Genomic DNA, 17,226 nt, shown 5'->3' with positions numbered 1-17,226 from the left:
AGCAGGGTAATAGGCCCTCGAAGACTGCCTCCTTGCTCTCAATGATTGTTAATGTCTGGAGATTCCCTTACCTGTCTTACAGAAACGGAGGAGATACTGTAGCACAAATTTTAAATCTAACAGTGTGAAAGGCAGAACTAAATTGATCAATTCATTGATTTACAAAGAATATTGAAATTCAAGAAATAAGACCATCAGACATAAGAGCAGTAATTAGGCCAATCAGCCTGCTCTGCCATTCAATTATAACTGGCAGGTTTTTTCAACCCCATTCTCCCACTTTCTCCCAGTAAATTCTGGAAAGGGTGAAAATAGATAAATCCCCTGGGCCTGATGGCATTTATCCTAGGATTCTCTGGGAAGCAAGGGAGGAGATTGCAGAGCCATTGGCCTTGATTTTTATGTCCTCGTTGTCTACAGGAATAGTGCCAGAAGACTGGAGGATAGCAAATGTGGTTTCCTTGTTCAAGAAGGGGAGTAGGGATAACCCTAGTAATTATAGGCCGGTGAGTCTTACTTCTGTTGTGGGCAAAGTCGTGGAGAGAATTGTAAGGGATAGGATTTATGAACATCTGGATAGGAATAATGTGATCAAGGATTGTCAGCATGGTTTTGTGAAGAGCAGGTCGTGCCTCACAAATCTTATTGAATTCTTTGAGAAGGTGACTAAGGAGGTGGACGAGGGCAAAGCGGTAGATGTGGTGTATATGGATTTTAGTAAGGCTTTTGATAAGGTTCCCCATAGTAGGCTACTGCAAAAAATATGGAGGTATGGCATTGAGGGTGAGTTGGAGGTTTGGATTAGGAATTGGCTGGCTGGAAGAAGACAGAGGGTAGTAGTTGATGGTAAAGGTTCATCTTGGAGTGCAGTTACCAGCGGTGTTCCGCAAGGATCTGTTTTGGGACCATTACTGTATGTCATTTTTATAAATGACCTGGAGGAGGGGCTAGAAGGTTGGGTGAGCAAGTTTGCGGATGATACGAAAGTCAGTGGAGTTGTTGACAGTGAGGAAGGATGTGGCAGGTTACAGTGGGATATAGATAAGCTGCAGAGCTGGGCAGAAAGGTGGCAAATGGAGTTCAATGCAGGTAAGTGTGAAGTGATTCACTTTGGTAAGAGTAACAAGAAGATGGGGTACTGGGCTAATGGTCAGATACTTGGTATTGTGGATGAGCAGAGGGATCTTGGTGTCCATGTACACAGATCTCTGAAAGTTGCCACCCAGGTAAATAGTGTTGTGAAGAAGGCATATGGCGTACTGGCTTTTATTGGTAGAGGAATTGAGTTCTGGAGTCCTGAGGTCATGTTGCAGTTGTATAAGACTCTGGTGTGGCCGCATCTGGAGTATTGTGTGCAGTTTTGGTCGCCAAACTATAGGAAGGATGTGGAGGCACTGGAACGGGTGCAGAGGAGGTTTACCAGGATGTTGCCTGGTATGGTAGGAAGATCGTATGAGGAAAGGCTGAGGCACTTGGGGCTGTTTTCATTGGAGAAAAGAAGGTTTAGGGGTGACTTGATAGAGGTGTACAAGATGATTAGGGGTTTAGATAGGGTTGACCATGAGAACCTTTTTCCACGTATGGAGTCAGCTATTACGAGGGGGCATAGCTTTAAATTAAGGGGTGGTAGGTATAGGACAGATGTTAGGGGTAGATTCTTTACTCAGTGAGTCGTGAGTTCATGGAATGCCCTGCCAGTAGCAGTGGTGGACTCTCTCTCTTTATGGACATTTAAACGGGCATTGGATAGGTATATGGAGGATAGTGGGCTAATGTAGGTTAGGTGGGCTTGGATCGGTGCAACATCGAGGGCCAAAGGGCCTGTACTGCGCTGTATTTTTCTATGTTCTATGTTCTATGTAACCCCTGATCCCTTTGATACTCAGGAATCTATCTATCTCTCTTTTAAATATATTTAATGACCTGGCCTCCACAGCCTTCTATGGCAGTGAATTCCATTGATTCCCCACTCTCTGGCTGAAGAAGTTTCTCCTTATCTCCATTCTAAAAGGTCTTCCTTTTACTCTGAGGCTTTGAGTCCTCATCTCTCCTACCAATGGAAACATCTTCCCAACATCCACTGTCCAGGCCATTCAGTATTCTGTATGTTTCAAAAAGATCCCCCCTTATCCTTCTAAACTCCAGCCAGTATATCTATTAGCAAATATTTGTTGCATTAAAAATAATACAGTTAACAATGCAGGGCTAAACAATCTTGATGCAAAATGGTGAATTCAATCCCACAGCTAAAGAATTTGTGTATTTTTTTTTAACAAAGGGCAAGATGTGTCAAGGTAACAGTTTGAAATTAGCAATGTGATGCTTCAAATAGATGCTATTTATAAACCAAAGTAAATGGTTAAATTATGAATTCAGAATATATTTGAAGCGATATTCCTTAGAATTCATGAACCATCCATGTCAGATATATTTACTGCACTGTATGAAATCCTTAGAGTATAAGGCTCCTCAGTCAGGTTCTGGGTTGAGGCTTGTACATTATCATCAAATCTGTTCAAATCAGAGCTCTTCACAACCCACACAATTGGATTGATGGAAACCAAGGACAAATGCTTTTTAAAACATTTTTAAACAAATTTTTAACAATGATCAAATGGAAGCAGCTGGAGAAAGGCTGAGAACCTGACTTGTAATCATGTGAGATTAAACACAGTTAAACTGAATCCCTTGTTTTCAGCACATTTATTCTAATGTGGTGTAAAAGCTTAAATGCATCCAGCAGTTGAAAGATGACACAGACTGTATCCTTTTTTTTTCAAATCCTCATCTTTTGCATTTAAAGCATTCTATAATCAAGAAAAATTCAAATTGTATCTTGAAACAACAGCAAATGTGTTTTGTCCTGTTTGGCTAATGGGATGTCTGAACTGATTAATGGAATGTTTAAGAAGAAAATTCTCTTCCCTATCTATCTGATGTACAAAGTTAACTTCTTCCAGTGGATCCTGCCATTTTCCGAGCTGATGGACAGTTACCAACATCCAGACTCACATTTTGATATTAAAAATTATTATGGAGCTGTTTAATCATAGAATCCCTATACTGTGTAAACAGGCCTTTCGGCCCACATGTACACACTGACTCTCAGAGAATCTCAACCAGACCCAGTCCCCTACTGTATTACTTTATACGTCCCCTGACCATTGCATCTAATCTACATGATCTTGAACATTCCGGGCAATTTAGCATGGCCAATTCACCTAAGCTGCACATCTTTATACTGTGGGGTAAAAAACAGAGCACCTGGAGGAAACCCATAGACACAGGGAGAATGTGCAAACCCCACACACAGTTGCCCGAGGCTGGAATTGAACCCAGGTCCCTGGCGCTATGAAGCAGCAGTGCTAACCACAGCCAAAGTCTTTTAAAAATCGCTGAGAAGAGTAGAACAAAATTTATCAATTGTGCTTCCTCCCAGTATAGTTACAGGTTATTTTTGCAATATCTCTCATCTCAGATTCGAAGTTATCTTCACTTACACCTTGAGGTCAAGCAGCCTTTTGCATTTACTTGCTTTAAAAACGACAGGAAAGACACAGCAAATTCTTCATCCTAATACAGTCTCCACCATGTGGCAGGTACTTTTTCTTTGGCTCAGTGGTGAGTACTACTGCCTCACAGCACCAGGGACCCGGGGTCGATTCCCATCTTGGGCGACTGTCTGTGTAGAGTTTGGCTCATTCTCCCCGTGTCTGCATGGGTTTCCTCCAGGTGCTCCGGTTTCCTCCCACAATTCAAAGATGTGCCGATGAGATGAATTGGCCATGCTAAATTGTCCATAGTGTTAGGTGCGTTAGTCAAGGGTAAATATAGGGTAGGGGAATGGGTCTGGGTGGGTTACTCTTTGGAGGGTCGGTGTGGATTTGTTGGACCAAAGGGCCTGTTTTCATACTGTAGGGAATCTAAGCTAATCTAATTTGTTCAGTGTATCTAGAAGGCAAAAATGTCACAAGAATTTAGGATTTGCTGCCCCATGTGGCCTCAGTGAGAGCTGCTCCTAATCAGGAGATCTGTGTCTTCACAGCCATCTGATTAATGGTGTACCTGATTTTCTTCAAAGATGTGTCTCCTGTTACTTTTCCCTGGAAATAATTCCCATTAATGGTAATATCTGTTACTGCTGTAAGAATGGTGTTAAACAGTCACCATCGCCCTCAGAAACAGAATGCTTATCACAGAATCCCAAAGTGTGGAAGCAGGCCACTTGGCCCATCATTCAACACCAACCCTCTGAACAACATCCCATCCAGACCCAACCCTATCCCTGCATTTCCCATTGCTAACTCAACCCATCCCTGGACACTAGACAATTTAGCATGGCCAGTCTAGCTAACCTGCATATCTCTGGACAGTGGGAGGAAACGCACACAGACACAGGGTGAATATGCATACTCCACACAGAGTTGCCTGAGGCTGGAATTGAACCAGGTCCCTGGCACTCTGAGGCAGTAGTGCTAACTACTGAGCCTATATGCCGCCCCACTCACAGCTGCTAGTTTTGCTGCATGAAATAAGCTTAGAATTAGATAGAACACATGCCACATATGGCAACAGAAAAAAGCATTGAGTGCAACATGTCTATATCAGTGTTTGTGCTTAATACTGCCAGTTTGTGTCTTAACATTCTATCAATATATCCTTTTATTCTGTCCTTCTTTAACCAGCTAGTTTCTCCTCAAATTCAATTTTGCTATTCTGCTATTCTTTAGGTCCACATCCTAAGTATTGAGTTAAAAACTGCCAGAGTACTTGAAACACTGTGAAAGACCGTTTTGAACATGATGTTAACACCAGTAACAGATAATGGCTATCACTTTGATGATGAATATGTGATTGTCAGTTTTTAAAAATGAATGTTTTGAGTGGTGGGGCTTTAAGATAGGTGAAGAATAACTTCTGTGTTTATAAGACCACAGAATGGAAATCATGCACAGGTTCCACACTTGTGAGCTTGACTTGATGGGGGAACGTTCTTAAATCCCTCCCCTAATCTGGAGAAGTGGCTGCAGATTTCAATCACACTATGACTACAGAAGAGCCGTCATGGCATTATATTCCAGTTTTAATGAAACCTTTGGAAAATGTCAATGTTGTCACGGTGGACTTTACAATGATTTGTGAGACACATAGCAGCTTATGTGTTTGAGAAATCTTTTTAAAAGTAGAACATGTCTCTTGATTTGTTGAATTTGCTGTTAAGATGTATATCTAAGAAAATAAAAATGTAATTAATTAATGAGATTTGTTGCAGCATGATGCCTTTTCTCAATGTGACCTTGATGATTTTTAAGTTGTGGCTATATTTGAGTTTTTGCCTTTTCTATCCCTATCCAACTGTTGGTTCACACTGAAACACAGATTTATACAAGCCCTCAAACTTTGTCTGACTCCAACCATTTCACATTGTCCTGTCCTCCTACATTCTCCCAATACATAGAATCCCAGACATAGCGGTTACAAGAACAGACCTTGGATGCATGTTCTTCCCAATAGCTTGAACTTTTACTTGGAGGGTGTGGTCTGAAGGTGTTTGGTGGGACAGTGGGATAGTGAATGGATTATGTAGAAGTGGGATAGAAGAAAGGAATCATTTGAATGGAGGAAAGAGACTGAGTGGAAGCACTGATGCTGTGGGGTGCAGTGAGCAGTGACTGAATTGGAGGCATGAACAGGGGGAATTGCAGGGGAATTAGGTCATAGAAGAAAGGAAGGATGCTATTACAGACAGCGAGGGTGTCTGATTGAAACTTAAATCTGGTTCTGTATGACATTGGCAGGATAATGGTGAGGACATGGATGATGGGGAAGCATTCTGGGTGCAGAGTTTATACAGAATAGAGCAGGAGAAAGTGAGGTCTGCAGATGCTGGAGATCAGAGCTGAAAATGTGTTGCTGGAAAAGCGCAGCAGGTCAGGCAGCATCCAAGGAACAGGAATTTCGACGTTTCGGGCATAAGCCCTTCATCAGGATAGAGCAGGATAGCTAGTGAGGAGGCTATTGGACATGTCACGTTACAAGCTATCTCTGCTGATTGGAATTTGATAGAACCAAGGATATAATTTGAGAATTATCAGACTGTTCAGGAGAGATGTTAAGAAGTACTTCTACACATGTAGGCTGGTAGATGTTTGGAACTCTCTTCCACAAAGTGGGTGCTAGAACAATTAAGTTTCTACCTGAGATAGATAAGCAAAGGGTGTGGGCCAAAAGCAGGCAAATGGACTTGGGCCGCAGATCAGCCATGATCTGACTGAATGGTGGAATAGGCTTGAGAGGCTGAATGGCCTACTCCCATTCCTGTGTTCCAAAGAAAAGATCGCCCTCCACTGTCCATATCAAGTACTCCCAGGACAGGTCTGACACAGAGTTAGATACAGTGTATTGTTGCCTCTACTCTTTCAAAGAGTACAGCAAGCTTTACTTTCAGTTTAAAACTAAAAATAAATGGAAAGTTAAGCTCCCTTGATACTGTCTCTATCAAACACTCCCTATACATGGACAGTATGGGCTTAGATGCAAAGTAAAGCACTGTTTACCCTTTTAAACTGAAACAGTCCCTATCAAATACTCTCAGAACAGGTAAAGCATATGGTTAGATGCAACATAAATGTCCCTCTACTCTGTAAAACTGAAAGTAAACTGAAAAATAAAGCTTTCTCTACTATGTTAAACAAAAAGTCAATGTTCCTCTGCACTGTCCCTATCACTGTCTCACTCTCAGGGTAGGGACAACACAGGGTTAGATAAAGACTAAAAGCACTCTATTTTCAGATTACTTTCAGTTTAAAGAAAGCTCCCTCTCACTCTTTTAAACTAAAAGGAGTACAAAGTTAAAGATTACACAACACCAGGTGATAGACCAACAGATTTATTTGGAAGCATTAGCTTTCGGAGTACTGTTCCTTCATCAGGTGGTTGTGGAGAATAAGATTGGTAAGACAGAATTTATAGCAAAAGTTTACAGTGTGATGTAGCTGAAATTATATATTGCAGGTGGCAGGTATTCATGCAAGTCAGCCAACATTGTTTATATCATATGCTGCAGGCAAGGATGCCCTGAGGCATGGTACATTGGCTATGATAATGGATTAATGGACACTGCTGAACAATCAACAGACAGAAGTGTTCCCTCCCAGTTGGAGAGCACTTCAGTGGTCCAGGACATTCGACCTTGGACCTTTGGGTGATTGTCCTCCAAGGCGGATTTCGGGGCAGGCAACAATGCAAAATGGCTGAGCAGAGGCTGATAGCCAAGTTTGGTACCCATGGGGATGGCTTCAACTGGGACCTTGGGTTCATATCACACTACAGGTGACCCCATTGCCCTATACACACACACAGACACACACATTCTCTCTCTCCTACAGACACACATAGTCATGCAGACCATCTCTCATACACTCACACATACACTCTCACAGACTTATACCCCTTTACAAGCACAAACTCGCTCAGATACTCATAGCCATTCCATTCCCACCTCCCCCCCCACCCCCCACCACCACATACACCCCTACGTGCACACATGTTGCCTGACCATTGTGGCACAGACGGCCTCACACAGGGAAGTTCACACCTTCAATTCATTATCTGACCCGACATGACATCAATTGTTAAAGTTCACTTGAGAATGTAACTTTTAAAAAAATGTTTTGTGATTTACATATGAAAGAACTGAAACCAACATGGTCATTCTAAAAGATGAGAGACTTAACAAACAATCCATGTCTTTTTCAATATATAATTTCAGTTACATCATACTGTAAATGTTTGCTGTAAATTCTGTGTCTTACAATCTTATTCTCCACAACCACCTGATGAAGGAGCAGCACACTGAAAACTAGTGCTTCCAAATAAATCTGTTGGACTATAAGCTGGTGTTGTGTGATTTGTAACTTTGTATACCCCAGTCCAACACTGGTGTCTCCAAATCAAAACTGAAAGGAAATCTCTCCCCATTTTTTTAAACCAAACACAAAACTGCCTCAAATGACCACAATGGAAGGAAGCCACTTGGCCCATCACCTCTGGGTGAGGAACGTTAAATGCATGCACTGCAGATTGAACCAGAGGTCTTTAGATCTTCAGGCTAATGCTGGCCCAATTGAGCTATATCAGCAATAACACCATAGGCTAATAAAGGATTTATTTTAGGGACAGAGTAAGTACAGAAGTGGATGATAATTTAGATAATGGATCAGTTTGAGGGAAGGAAAATGAACCAGGATTTGAACCTGGTTATGTTTTTGCCTGTGGTAGTAACGAGAAGGTAAAATTAGTTTGTAGTATTTGGCAGGGGGTGGCCTGCTAAATAATATGGCCTTAGGTTTGCCCAGACTTTGGTACAATACGTAGGGGGTAAAATGATTATCTGTTGATTAGCGCTATGGGAAGGATAGGGGGAAATGATCTGGGAGGCAACTCATTGATTTGAATCGCTCTATTATAATGCCCTGCTATTTGTGTGGCCTTGCTCTAGCTGTCATGTTTCTCTCATTGCAACAGTAACTAAACTTCATAACTACTGCTTTAGGATTACCTGAGGTTGTGATAGGGGACATTGTAAAGATTGCATCTCTTTATTTTACTTGATTGTTGATTGTGGACTGAAATGGGAAAAGGACTGAGGACGGAATTGCTGCATCTTTACAAAGCAAGTTACTGAATCCAATTTGTGAGTTGTGTTTACTCTGTTGCTTTTCAAGCAGTGGGGGAAGGTCTAAATAGATATCACAGTGTCAGGGCCTATGTACAAAGAGAGATTTTTACCTATAAGGAAATCCAGGGTTATAGGGATAGGCAAGAAAGTGAGGATTAGCAGATCAGCCATGATCTTGTATTGTGGAAAAGTCTGCCAAGGCATATCTTGATGGAGAGAGCAACTCGCTGCGTCATTTACATATCTGCCTAGTGGTGTGGTTAGTTTCCTACTAGGCAGTGGTGATTAAGGGGGATTATAGTTTGTTAAACACATTTTATTGATAGCTCACCTCACTCCATTAATATTCAACTTCCCGTCTGACCTGACTTGCCAAACATTGAGCACTCTTAATGTCGCAGTCTGAGCGGGTGCTCGCTGTTGTCTGCAAAGAGGTCACCACACAACAGCATCCCAGGGCATGAGCCATGGGCACTACATAAAGCCTCTTATTCATGCACATTGCCACCTAACAATTGCCAACCCTTCAGGATCCTCATGGCACCTCTCTGATCCACAGGCAAGATGCTTAGGAAGTACAGACCTGCATTGTAGCGCATACTGACAGCTAGCACTGGGAATTTATTTCAAGACATCTTTGAGAAGAGAGCAACTTGTGCACACTGCCCATGCATGGACTAAGTTGCTGGCTGTCTCCTTCACTGTTCATTTACTGACCATCTACCCGGATGCTCACAGCATCCCTGCCTTACCTTGCTGTGCCTGTTAGTGTGCTGCTGAATGAGACAGGAACTAAAGGCTGTCAGTCCTGTCATATTAACGTGCCCCTTTGTGCACATACCTAGACAGGCTATTTGTCAGGCAGGATCTGTCCAGCAGAGCAGGAAGAGGGAGATGTATTGTTACGTGGACACTAAGACATCAATCTAACTCCTACAGTATATGGCAGCTGCCTATAAGGCATGCGTAATCAAACTATCACCTCAGAAGATGCATAAGGTCTAGTCCTCAGTCCACCCTGAGTTCTTAGGTATTATAAGTGAAACTTTCTGATTTCTATTTCCAGCACAGTTTCAATAACTTTCTTCAAAGTTAAATCTTCCTTTGCTGTAAGAAATCTGACAAAACCTCATCAATAATCAACAATTCTGCATCCTATGAATTATGATTATGATGTTCCATCATTAATAAATTAAACCAACCTGTAGAAGCTTTACACCAAATTAGTGATGGATTGCCCCAGAAGCTGGTAAATCTTATTGTTGAAGAATTGTGTTTCTTCTCAAATTAAGTTAATTATCAAAGGCTTTTAACACTTTATCAAAAGAATCTGTCTTATTTGATATTTTGGTGATTTATAATAAGAAGAGTAATGTTTCAATTTGTTCAGCTTCAGATTTGTTGATTGATTTTGAAACCATTCTGAATCTAAATAAAGGCATTTTCCAAGTTGTCCAACCTATATTCTGCTGGACCTGTCTTTTCACATTAAATCTTTTTAGAAGTTCTGGGCTGGATTTTTCAAGGAAAGGCAATCTCATAGAGATTGCTATCTGACCCTTTTTCTTTATGAAAGAAGGGAGTTCCTCAGGTCTGACAGGAGATTCTGTCCAGGGCTCTTCCAGATGTGCAGTGCTGTATTTCCATTTGACAGTTTTTTTCATAGCTGGAAGCTGCTATCAAAGGGGAAATATATAAGGTAATTGTAATATTATGGGTAGGGGGCTAGATAGGCAATGTGAAGGTTAGTAGGGGGCCAGGTAAATACTTGCCAACTGGGTAGGAGGGTGATGTGCCAGGTGAAAGGGGTCCAAGCCAGGTAAGAGATTGGGTGCCAGGTGGGAAGGGTGTCAGATGTCAAGTGAGTGGTGTGCCTGGGTACAAGTGGCAAGGGGGCCAGGTAAGTGATGCAGTGTTTAGTGTAGACCAATGTGGGTCAGTTCTGAACTGGGTGTTGAGCCAGTGACAGGGTGGGCAGTGATGAATTCTAGGGTGTAAGGAGGGAGGAGGGATTCAGCTGTCGGATCCTGTGTTGGTGGGGTGAGGTATGGAATGGGACGGGAGGTGTCAGGCCAGTGTAGATGGGGTGTAAACAATTTGGGGAAGGCGTAGTTAGGAGTAAAGCTCATCCAGGATGTTTCTGGGACTGAAGGTTTTGAGATCTAAGGAGAGGCTGGATAGGTTGGAGCTTTTTACCCTAGAGGTTAGAAGTTTATAAAATCATGGGCGGCACGGTGGCACAGTGGTTAGCACTGCTGCTTCGCAGCACCAGAGACCTGGTTCAATTCCCGCCTCAGGCGACTGTCTGTGTGGAGTTTGCGCGTTCTCCCCGTGTCTGCGTGGGTTTCCTCCGGATGCTCCGGTTTCCTCCCACAGTCCAAAGATGTGCTAAATTGCTAAATTGCCCGTAGTGTTAGGTAAGAGGTAAGTGTAGGGGTGTGGGTGGGTTGCGCTTCGGCGGGTCGGTGTGGACTTGTTGGGCCAAAGGGCCTGTTTCTACACTGTAAGTAATCTAATCTAATCTAATGAGGTGCATGGATAAGGTAAACAGCTAAGGTCTTTTACCCAGGGTAGGGGAGTCCATAAGTGTAAGGTGAGAGATTTAGAATCTCTATATGGAAGCAGACCATTCAGCCCCTTGACACTCTGAAGAGAATCTTTCCCCACCCACTCCCCATCCCTGTAACCCTGCATTTCTCACAGCTCTCCTAATTAGCCTGAACATCCCTGGACACTATAGACATTAATCTAAGGGAAAGAAGTATCAGAATACAGCATTTCTAGTTAACAGCATTTAAACATTTGTTAGAATATAATGCAAAGTTGCTACAAACCAAAGTTTAAATGTCTGAAGCGTTAAAATATTGAAACCATTTTAGACAAGTATGAAAACTTTTTAAATTTAATGCATACTATAAGCTTGAAGAGAGCAGATTTGAGATACTTCAGATTTGAAACATTACAGTAATAATGGCTTGGATACTCCATTGGTCAATCAGTCAATGTTCCAGAAATGTTCCATGGAGTTGTGCATGGAATCCCTGCAAATCCCCATTCTAACACACTCCAAGGTCATAGCTCAAAAACTGAAGTTTCTGGTTGGGAACTTCCTTACATTTGAAATGTTCTAGAAATCTCCATTTAAATTGGACAATTCAGAGTGATCTGACAAAAGTATTACTTGAAAAATTTAGACTATTAATTATTTAGACTATTAATTATTACTTGAAAAATTTAGACTATTAATTTGATAGTCAAACTCCCGAGTAACTACCTGAGAGTCATTGAGCCCTTCAGCCCAACTCTTCCATGCTAACCATGTTTTCTAAACTGATCTAGTCCCGTTTGCCCTGCGTTTGACCCATATCCTTGTAAACCTTTCCTGTCAATGCACCTGTCCAAATGTCTTTTAAATGTTTTAATTGTACTCACCTCTACCACTTCCTTTGGGAGCTCATTCCTTACACGCACCAACCACTGTGAAAATGTTGCCCCTCAGGTCCCTTTTAAAGAGTGGCACAATGGATCAGTGGTTAGTACTGCTGCCCCACAGCACCAGAGACCCAGGTTTGATTCCACCCTCAAGTGACTGTCTGTGTGGAGTTTGCACATTCACCCCATGTCTGCATGGGTTTACTCCTGGTGCTCGAGTTTGTGCAGTTTAGGTGGAGTGGCCTACTAAATTGCCCATAAGTGTGGGTTAGCCGTTGGAAGTTTGGGGTTATAGGTTGGGGGCGGGATGCTATTTGCCGGGTAGTGTAAACTCGATGGGCTGAATGGCCTGCATCCACGCCAGGGATTCTATAAAGCTGCTGTAAGTAGCAGAATAAAGCACACAAAACAGAAACCATCCATGAAACTCCCGCAATTGATATTTAGCTCATTTTTGTTAAAGTAGAGTATGAAAGCAAGGAAATTATGGTAAACAAAGTATGGCCTCAGAGAGAGCATTTGTACATTTCTTGGCCCCACATCTTAGGAATCATATGAAGGCATCAGAAAGGATGGAGAAATGATTCACAAAAATGATCTCAAGGATGGAGGTCATCAGTTACAAGATAGAGTGGGGAAGCTGCAGTTTCTTAATGAAGAGAAGTTCGGAGGAATGTTGCATAGAGGTGCTCAAAAGTATGTCTAGGGAAGGTAACTTGGGATATCCTAGTTCCATTAGCAGAAGATTTGAGAACCAGAAGATAACAAATTAAGCTGAAAGGCAGAGAACGCAAAGGAAACGTCTTTACTATGTAGTTGCTATTTGGGATCTGGAATGGCCTGTTTGAGAGTGTGATGCAGCAGAATAAAGCATTGCTTTCCAATGGTACTGAAAAAAACATCAGAACAGAAAAAGATTTGCAGGGCTACATGACATGATAAGGGAGGGGGATGCGCTGAGTTGCTCATGTAGACAGCCATAAAGAACGTATTAGGCTGAATGGCTTCCATCTGGGCTGTTAACATTTCTATGATTCTACGATTGTCATCATATCCGAAGCTTCCTTTTGATTCAGTTCAGAGGATGGAGGTGTTGAGCTACGTTTGCTTGTGTTGCCAAGGGCACTATAGATGGTAGGATTGCTTCCTATCAAGTGACAAGTCAACATCAGCCAGATCAATTTCTTTGGTTCATCTACTTGTCAACTGGTATTAGACCTGTTCCTACAAAAACAGATGACATATTTCAAATAACTGCACCGCAAGACAACAGTGACTGACAAAGGACAGTAACATTTTCTGTTTCAAAGCTTGGAATGAAACTATCCATTCTTTGAGATCCCTTCTCCATAAAACACACTATCCACTTGGCAGGCATATTTTTCAATTTTTCAAAAAGCTTAATCATTCAGCAAGTGCATACTTCAATATTACAATACTCACCATCTCCAGATGGGTTACATGAACACAGAGATAAGCAAGAGATTGTTGGCCGGTGAATCCACATATTGGCGTGGTGTTCGTATCAATCAGTTAACCAAGTCACATGAAATATTTCATATAAACATACACGCGTATGAAAATTCAGCAGTAATATACAATTCAACCCCTTGAACATATTCCACTATACAATAACGTCTTGGCTGAAGTGATTGCAACTTCAAAATCACATTCTCTCTTACTCCAACTCTGATATACTGCTTCTGGATTAGAGTGAGGCAAAGACTTACAAATGTTCATTTATCCTACATGGAAACTCACCTGGTTGGTCAACCATTTTGGTTTTTGTGATGAATCAAATCTGGTGGAGTTAGTGGTCTTCCTCTGACTTACCTTCACCCATCCATTTCCCTGTCCTTTGAGCTGGCCTGATCCTGCCTGTTGTGTCTCAGTCAAGATGGAGAAGTGAATGTCAGGAACCCCTTCACCACATGGACTGCGGTGGTTCAAGAAGGTGTCTCAATGTCATCTCCTCAAGAGCAATTAAGGATTGATAACAAATGCTATCCCCTTTCCATTAAAAAATAAACCCAAATGAATGCATTGAATTGAAGTTTCATATAATTGTATTTGAGGAGAAAGTGAGGTCTGCAGATGCTGGAGTATCAGAGCTGAAAATGTGTTGCTGGAAAAGCGCAGCAGGTCCTGATGAAGGGCTTATGCCCGAAACGTCGAATTTCCTGTTCCTTGGATGCTGCCTGACCTGCTGCGCTTTTCCAGCAACACATTTTCAGCTCTAATTGTATTTGACTGAGTTTGTTTGGGTTCCAGCCACCAATGCAATTTCCAGTAAGGATACAGTAGGTGGCGCTGTTTCATAGGAATTCCAGTATCTTAATGGAATTTCTTTCTCCTCCAAGTTTGAGTCAACAGATGGATTGCAGTACTTATAATTTACTTTGTGAACTTTTTGTTATTTTTCCTGCAAACTCTTGAGATATCTTTCGGCTGGGAGAATGAATTGAATATCTGTGAACTTTAGAAATCAGGACTGTCCTATTTTGGTCATATTCTTGCCTACCACATTCCTGGGCTAGATTTGGATGGTTAAATCCATCTCCCGGAACCTGGTAAAGGATTTGCAAACTTAGATTTTTATGAGTTGACGAATCTACAAGAACCAATGTTTCAGACCCAATCAAAAATCAGAGACAATAAACATTTAAACTCAGAAGAGTTTTGATTAAGTAACTAAAAAAAACAGGTTCACTGAATCTCATCAAATTCAGAAGAGACTCAGTGATCTGAATTATGCAGTGAGTATTCCAAACAGGAGAAAGCATGTCATGTTACCATATTAAAAGTGATATTAGGATAATGATGGAAGTTGGGGTTGGGGGAGTATACCTACACTATTGGAGGAAGTAAACAATGAAATAGCTACATTAATGTAATGGTAGAAATAATCTGAAATGGAAAATTCAAAAGTTAACTTTCCAACAAACAAATTGGAAAACATGGATGTGCTTTAAAGATTATAAAGTCTTATCAGCCAGAAAACTATCAGGGTGGCAAATGAAACATAATTCAGAATTATAAATCATTTATGGGAATAGACCAGGAAAACTGATTTTGGCTGTTTATAATATTGACTTGGGGATTCAGTACCTGTAAAAGCATGCCTGCATGAATTCAATCCAGACACATTAGCTTAAGTAAGGGAAGAGGTTAAGTTCATGATGGACAATGATATTATTGAACTGAATCCAAGTAACTGGAGCTCACTTGTGATGATGGTGCCAAAATTGGATGGGTCACAGAGACTTTGGATTGATTATTGTAAAGTTGGCATTATAATCCCATACCACAACATAACCGAATTGGACAAGTCCACTTTGTTGCCAAAATTGACTCTACAAAGGGAAACGAGTATGTTTCTTTAACTGAGGGATCTAAAGAAATGTCATCTTTTGTAGCAATAAATGGCTGTAATGGTGCAGAACCATGCATTTGGAATATAGAATGCAAAGCAATGTTTCAATAGTTAGCCAATAAAGTAATTAAAGGTGTTGGTAACTGTACTGTTTACATTGATGTTTTCTTCCATTTTAGCCAAACTTTGGAAGAACATTGGACTGAACTGTTTGATCAGCTACAAAGAGCCAATTTGATTATAAATTTGGTGAAGAGTGAATTTGCCAAAGTCACAATGACTTATTGGGGGCTGTGGGTCAAAGCCAAGTAGCACCTTGATAAAAGGAATAAAAGAATAATCCAGACCATCTACTTATAATGCAAATTCAAGTATATTACACACATTGTAGAGGTATAATCCCATTAATTGCAAAACATATCTTCATAAATTGAAAAAAAAATGCTTTTGAATGGTGTTCACAATATCACCCCTGGTAGAGTACCCAAAAAAATCATTTGTATAGTATTTTTTGCAAGAATTATGTGCAACAACAAAGTTTCATCCATCACACCTAATACTATGAATATAAAATTCTAAATCCAACCAGAACCAAGCATGATCCAAAATATAATTTCGGTACAATTCAGTCCAACTCTTAGTAAAAGATGGGTTGCACAGTGGTTAGCACTGTTGCCTCACAGCGCCAGAGACCCGGGTTCAATTCCCGCCTCAGGCGACTGATTGTGTGGAGTTTGCACGTACTCCCCATGTCTGCGTGGGTTTCCTCCGTTCCAAAGATGTGAGGGTCAGGTGAATTGGTCATGCTAAATTGCCTGTAGTGTTAGGTGAGGGGCAAATGTAGGGGTATGGGTGGGTTGCGGGTTGGTGTGGACTTGTTGGGCTGAAGGGCCTGTTTCCACACTGTAAGTAATCTAATCTAAACTTGAATTTGTTAATGCTAAAAAGACACTACTACAGGTATATGAGAGCTTGCATGTTTTGGAGGTTTACCATTGTGTTGTGAGAGCTTACTTTTGTTACAGCTTCTTAAATAAAAGTATAGCTTTGAAATAATCTTAACATTATAGTGCCCATCATGTGGAATGAGGAAGTTGGTCTCAATATGACTTGTTTGCAGGAGTTGGTAGAACTAGGCAGGTTTAATATCTAATTCATTAATAACAGTAACTCCCCACTTAACATCTTACACATTAGCAATTGCATCCAGAATCACACTTTCAAAACAATTTATTCATAGGATGTGGCCAACATCAGTAAAGCCAGCTTTGAATTGTATTTTACTTGGGAAGGTTGGGGTAAATCAACTTCTTGAACATAACCTGTAATGATATATACCATTTCAGTGGGTAGCTGAAATTCACCCACACTCCTGTGGATTTGGAGGTACACGCGGGCCAGGCCCAGTTAGAATAGCAGATTCACTTCCCAAAGGGATATTAGTAAACTTCCCTGGGCTATCTGAGGAACAGAGTGCTTGATGGCAAAGACTTCAAACCCAGTCCCAAATTCAGAGTCTACGGGGTTGCCTGCTCCTCTGTTTGCATTGGAGAATGTGCAATGTATATCAAAGAGCTCAAATCCTAACAGCAATATCACCAGCGGTATCTCTGTAAAATCCAGAATTTTAATGGTAGGGTAGGCCGTCTCACATCAGTGTCCTCTCTCAGGCCAACATCCACAGCATTGGCACTTCCGTTACAGACAATTGGTGGTGCTGGATGGGCCACATTGTCCACAT

The sequence above is a fragment of the Hemiscyllium ocellatum genome, chromosome 11 (assembly GCF_020745735.1).
Source record: "Hemiscyllium ocellatum isolate sHemOce1 chromosome 11, sHemOce1.pat.X.cur, whole genome shotgun sequence".
Lineage (NCBI taxonomy): Eukaryota > Metazoa > Chordata > Chondrichthyes > Orectolobiformes > Hemiscylliidae > Hemiscyllium > Hemiscyllium ocellatum.
Note: the sequence above shows the minus strand (reverse complement) of the source record.